The 6,527-nt window shown below is 38.8% G+C and overlaps 1 non-coding gene across 1 annotated transcript; it reads right to left on the reverse strand.

Annotated features, from left to right (window-relative positions):
- Window positions 1-3,867: 3,867 nt before the first annotated feature.
- Window positions 3,868-3,975, reverse strand: LOC148555586 (small nucleolar RNA R71). Its single transcript, XR_015888180.1, has one exon. It is a non-coding gene; the product is annotated as a small nucleolar RNA R71 (small nucleolar RNA).
- Window positions 3,976-6,527: the final 2,552 nt, after the last annotated feature.

The raw sequence follows: 6,527 nt of genomic DNA on the forward strand, positions 1-6,527 counted from the left end.
AATAGTACATACTTTGGCCAAGAATTGACGACGTAAACTGGCGTTCAACGCCAGCCTTCTGCCCAAATCTGGCGTCCAGCGCCAGAAAAGGATCCAAAACCAGAGTTGAACGCCCAAACTGGCACAGAAACTGGCGTTCAACTCCACAAATGGCCTCTGCACGTGGAACACTTAAGCTCAGCCCAAACACACACCAAGTGGGCCCCGGAAGTGGATTTATACATCAAATACTTACTCATGTAAACCCTAGTAGCTAGTTTATTATAAATAGGACCTCTTACTATTGTATTAGGCATCCTGGATTGTATTTTGATCCTGTGATCACGTTTTGGGGGCTGGCCATCTCGGCCATGCCTGGACCTTCACTTATGTATTTTCATACGGTAGAGTTTCTACACTCCATAGATTAAGGTGTGGAGCTCTGCTGTTCCTCAAAGATTAATGCAAAGTACTACTGTTTTCTATTCAATTCTTCTTATTTCGCTTCTAAGATATCCATTCGCACCCAAGAACGTGATGAAGGTGATGATTATGTGTGACGCTCATCATCCTTCTCCCTTATGAACGCGTGCCTGACAAACACTTCTGTTCTACATGAAATAAGCTAGAAAGAGTATCTCTTAGATCTCCTAAACAGAATCTTCGTGGCTTAAGCTAGAATAATGGCGGCATTCAAGAGAATCCAGAAAGTCTAAACCTTGTCTGTGGTATTCCGAGTAGGATTCAATGATTGAATGACTGTGACGAGCTTCAAACTCGCGATTGTTGGGCGTTAGTGACAGACGTAAAAGGAGGGTGAATCCTATTCCAGCATGATCGAGAACCGACAGATGAATAGCCGTGCCGTGACAGGGTGCGTGAGCATATTATTCACTGAGAGGAGGGGATGTAGCCACTGACAACGGTGATGCCCTTGCATAAAGCCAGCCATGGAAAGGAGTAAGACTGATTGGATGAAGATAGCAGGAAAGCAGAGGTTCAGAGGAACGAAAAGCATCTCCATTCGCTTATCTGAAATTCCTACCAATGAATTACATAAGTATCTCTATCCCTGTTCTATTATTTATTATTCGAAAACACCATTATCACTTTATATCCGCCTGACTGAGATTTACAAGGTGACCATACTTTGCTTCATACCAACAATCTCCGTGGGATTCGACCCTTACTCACGTAAGGTATTACTTGGACGACCCAGTGCACTTGCTGGTTAGTTGTATCGAAGTTGTGACAGACAATAAAACTAGATCAGAGCACCAGGCCTTTGAAGCCATGGATATGTATCACAATTTCGTGCACAAAGTTTTTGGCGCCGTTGCCGGGGATTGTTTGAGTCTTCGGCAAGCTTTTGGTCCAGTAACATCAGTGCCAGATTCCCTTTTGATCCGACAACAGCACCAAGTTTTTGGCGCCGTTGCCGGGGATTGTTTGAGTATGAACAACTGACGGTTCATCTTGTTGCTCAGATTAGGTAATTTTCTTTTTATTTTCTTTTCAAAAATTTTTCAAAAATATTTTCAAAATCTTTTCACCTGTTTTCGAAAAATAAAAAATAAAAATGCTTTCAAAAATTTTATTCAAGATTTTTAAGAATGAATTCTAGTGTTTCATGAAGCATGTGAAGCCTGGCTGGCTGTAAAGCCATGTGTAAATTTATTTGGACTGAGGCAGCAATTTGTTATCAAGAGCAAGCTAGTTGTTGCTAATCCACCTGCTACTGTTCCTGATCTACATGCTAAAGCTTGGCTGGCCATTGGCCATGTCTAGTGTTTTGGACTGAAGCTTTCATTGAAAGCTTGGCTGGCTAGTGAGCCATGTCTAATTCCTGGACTGAAGCTTTAGACTAACATGGCAAGATTCCTGGAATTCATATTAAAAATTTTGGAATCCTTATTTTTTTCTTTTTCATATAATTTTCGAAAAATATAAAATAAAAATCCAAAAAAATTAGAAAATCATAAAAATCAAAAATATTTTCTGTTTCTTGTTTGAGTCTTGAGTCATATCATAAGTTTGGTGTCACTTGCATATGCATCTTGCATTTTTCGAAAATTGCATGTATTCATAGTGTTCTTCATGATCTTCAAGTTGTTCTTGGTAAGTCTTCTTGTTTGATCTTGATGATTTTTTTATTTGTGTCTTTCCATGTTTACCATATGCATTCTTGAATTCTTAGTTTCTAAGCATTAAAGAATTCTAAGTTTGGTGTCTTGCATGTTTTCTTTGCATTAAAAATTTTTCAAAATTGTGTCTTGATGTTCATCATGACATTCAAAGTGTTCTTGGTGTTCATCTTGACATTCATAGCGTTCTTGCATGCATTTATTGTTTTGATCTAAAACTTTCATGCATTGCATATTTTTCATGTTTTTCATAAAAATTTCAAAAATAAAAAAAAATATCTTTCCCTTTTTCTCTCATCAAATTCGAAAATTTGGATTGACTTTTTCAAAAATTTTTAAAATCAAGTTGTTGCCAATGAGTCAAATCAAATTTTCAATTTGAAAATCTTATCTCTTTCAAAATCTTTTTTAAAAATCAAATCTTTTTCAAAATTCTTAATTATTTTCGAAAATTTCAAAAATATTTTTCAAAAATCTTTTTTCTTAATTTTAGATCAAATTTTCGAAAATAACATAAACAATTAATGTTTTGATTCAAAATTTGAAGTTTGTTACTTGCTTGTTATGAAAGATTCAAACTTTAAGTTCTAGAATCATATCTTGTGATTTTTTTATGAATCAAGTCATTAATTGAGATTTTAAAAATCAAATCTTTTTCAAAAACTAATCTCAATCATATCTTTTCAAAAATATCTTCTCATCTTATCTTTTTCAAAAATATCTTTTCAAAATATCTTTTCTAACTTCCTAACTTCTTATCTTTTCAAAAATTGTTTCAACTAACTAACTAACTCTTTGTTTGTTTCTTAACTTTTTCAAAACTACCTAACTAACTCTCTCTCTCTCATTTTCGAAAATATCTTCCCCCTTTTTCAAAATTTCTTTTTTATTAACTAATTATTTTTATTTTTAAATTTAAAAAAAAAAAATTTACTAAACATTTTTCAAAAAAAAACTATTTTCATAAATCATTAACTCCTTTTCAAAATAATTTTCGAAAATTATACCTCCCCCATCCTATTCTATTTATTCATTCATATCCTAACATCTCATCTCACATCTCTTTCCATTCGTACAGTTGCATTTCTTCCTTTACATCACATTCATTATCTCCCCTCTTTTCTTCCACTCACACAGGGATCCATATACGGTGGTATAAAGGATCTCTATTATTATTATCATTTTTCTGGCCATTCTTCCTTGTCATATGAGCAGGAGCAAGGATAAGAACATTCTTGTGGAAGCAGATCCAGAACCTGAAAGGACTCTGAAGAGAAAATTAAGAGAAGCTAAAATACAACAATCCAGAGATAACCTTTCAGAAATTTTCGAACAGGCATAGGAGATGGCAGCCGAAAATAATAATAATAATGCAAGGAGGATGCTTGGTGACTTTACTGCACCTAATTCCAATTTACATGGAAGAAGCATCTCCATTCCTGCCATTGGAGCAAACAACTTTGAGCTGAAACCTCAATTAGTTTCTCTGATGCAGCAGAACTGCAAGTTTCATGGACTTCCATCTGAAGATCCTTTTCAGTTCTTAACTGAATTCTTGCAGATATGTGATACTATTAAGACTAATGGAGTAGATCCTGAAGTCTACAGGCTCATGCTTTTCCCTTTTGCTGTAAGAGACAGAGCTAGATTATGGTTGGATTCTCAACCTAAAGACAGCCTGAACTCTTGGGATAAGCTGGTCACGGCTTTCTTAGCCAAGTACTTTCCTTCTCAAAAGCTGAGCAAGCTTAGAGCTGATGTTCAAACCTTCAGACAGAAAGAAGGTGAATCTCTCTATGAAGCTTGGGAAAGATACAAACAGTTGACCAAAAAGTGTCCTTCTGACATGCTTTCAGAATGGACCATCCTGGATATATTCTATGATGGTTTATCTGAGCTATCAAAGATGTCACTGGACACTGCTGCAGGTGGATCCATTCACCTAAAGAAAACGCCTGCAGAAGCTCAAGAACTCATTGACATGGTTGCTAATAACCAGTTCATGTACACTTCTGAAAGGAATCCTGTAATCAATGGGACGCCTATGAAGAAGGGAGTTCTTGAGATTGATACTCTGAATGCCATATTGGCTCAGAACAAAATATTGACTCAGCAAGTCAATATGATTTCTCAGAGTCTGCATGGAATGCAAGCTGCATCCAACAGTACTCAAGAGGCATCTTCTGAAGAAGAAGCCTATGATCCTGAGAACCCTGCAATAGCAGAGGTAAATTACTTAGGTGAACCTTATGGAAACACCTATAACTCAACATGGAGAAATCATCCAAATTTCTCATGGAAGGATCAAAAGCCCCAACAAGGCTTTAACAATGGTGGAAGAAACAGGTTTAGCAATAGCAAGCCTTTTCCATCATCAACTCAGCAACAGACAGAGAACTCTGAACAAAATGCTTCTAATTTAGCAAATCTAGTCTCTGATCTATCTAAGGCCACTGTAAGTTTCATGAATGAAACAAGGTCTTCCATTAGAAATTTGGAAGCACAAGTGGGCCAGCTGAGTAAAAGGATCACTGAAATCCCTCCTAGTACTCTCCCAAGCAATACAGAAGAGAACCCAAAAGGAGAGTGCAAGGCCATTGACATAAGCGCCATGGCCGAACCTGTGAGGAGAGGAGAAGACATGAATCCCAAGGAGGAAGACCTCCTGGGACGTCCAGTGATCAATAAGGAGCTTCCCTCTGGGGAACCAAAGGACTCTGAGGCTCATCTAGAGACCATAGAGATTCCATTGAACCTCCTTATGCCCTTCATGAGCTCTGATGAGTATTCCTCTTCTGAAGAGAATGAGGATGTCACTGAAGAGCAAACTGCCAAGTTTCTTGGTGCAATCATGAAGCTGAATGCCAAATTGTTTGGCATTGATGCTTGGGAAGTTGAACCTCCCTTGTTCATCAATGAACTAAGTGATCTGGATCAACTGACATTGCCTCAGAAGAGACAGGATCCTGGAAAGTTCATAATACCCTGTACCATAGGCACCATGATCTTTAAGGCTCTGTGTGACCTTGGTTCAGGGATAAACCTCATGCCCCTCTCTGTAATAGAGAAACTGGGAATCTATGGGGTGCAAGCTGCTAAAATCTCACTGGAGATGGCAGACAGCTCAAGAAGACAGGCTTATGGACAAGTAGAAGATGTATTAGTAAAGGTTGAGGGCCTTTACATACCTACTGATTTCATAGTCTTGGATACTGGAAAGGAAGAGGAGGAATCCATCATCCTAGGAAGACCTTTCCTGGCCACAGCAAGAGCTGTGATTGATGTTGACAGAGGTGAAATAGTCCTTCAATGGAATGAGAACTCCCTTGTGTTTAAAACTCAAGGATCTCCCTCTGCAACCATGGAGAGGAAGCTTGAAAAGCTTCTCTCAAAGCAGAGTCAACCAGAGCCCCCACAGTCAAACTCTAAGTTTGGTGTTGGGAGGCCACAACCAAACTCTAAGTTTGGTGTTGAACTCCCATATCCAAACTCTAAGTTTGGTGTTGGAGAGTCTCAACAAAGCTCTGCACATCTGTGAGGCTCCATGAGAGCCCACTGTCAAGCTATTGACATTAAAGAAGCGCTTGTTGGGAGGCAACCCAATGTTTATCTAATTCTTATTTTTATTGTTTTTCATGTTTTCTTAGGTTCATGATCATGAGGAGTCACAAAATAAATATAAAAATTGAAAACGGAATCAAAAACAGCAGAAGAAAAATCACACCCTGGAGGAGCATCTGTCTGGCGTTCAAACGCCAGAACAGAGCATAGTTCTGGTGCTGAACGCCCAGAATGGGAGCATCCTGGCGCTGAACGCCCAGAACAAGCATGGTTCTGGCGTTCAACGCCAGAAATGGCAGCAAAGGGGCGTTGAACGCCCAAAATGGGCACCAACCTGGCGCTGAACGCCCAGAGTTGTGTGCAAGGGCATTTTACATGCCTAAATTGGTGCAGGGATATAAATGCCTTGACACCTCAGGATCTGTGGACCCCACAGGATCCCCACCTACCTCATCATCTCTCTTCCCATTCATGATCATCCCTTCTACTTTCCATTTACCACTAACATCCATACACCCACTACCTTCAAAAATTCAATATCTCTCTCCCACCCAATCCTACCCATATGGCCGAATACACACTCCCATCCATCTCCTCCATATCTTCTTCTTATTCTTCTATTCTTTCTTCTTTTGCTCGAGGGCGAGCAACATTCTAAGTTTGGTGTGGTAAAAGCATAGCTTTTTTGTTTTTTCCATAACCATTGATGGCACCTAAGGCCAGAGAAACCTCTAGAAAGAGGAAAGGGAAGACAAAAGCTTCCATCAAGGGTCTATAGCTCAGTGGTAGAACATTTGACTGCAAATCAAGAGATCCCTGAGATACCTCAGGGGATACATTTTC

The sequence above is a fragment of the Arachis ipaensis genome, chromosome B6 (assembly GCF_059453495.1).
Source record: "Arachis ipaensis isolate K30076 ecotype BB chromosome B6, ASM5945349v1, whole genome shotgun sequence".
NCBI classification, from domain to species: Eukaryota; Viridiplantae; Streptophyta; class Magnoliopsida; order Fabales; family Fabaceae; genus Arachis; species Arachis ipaensis.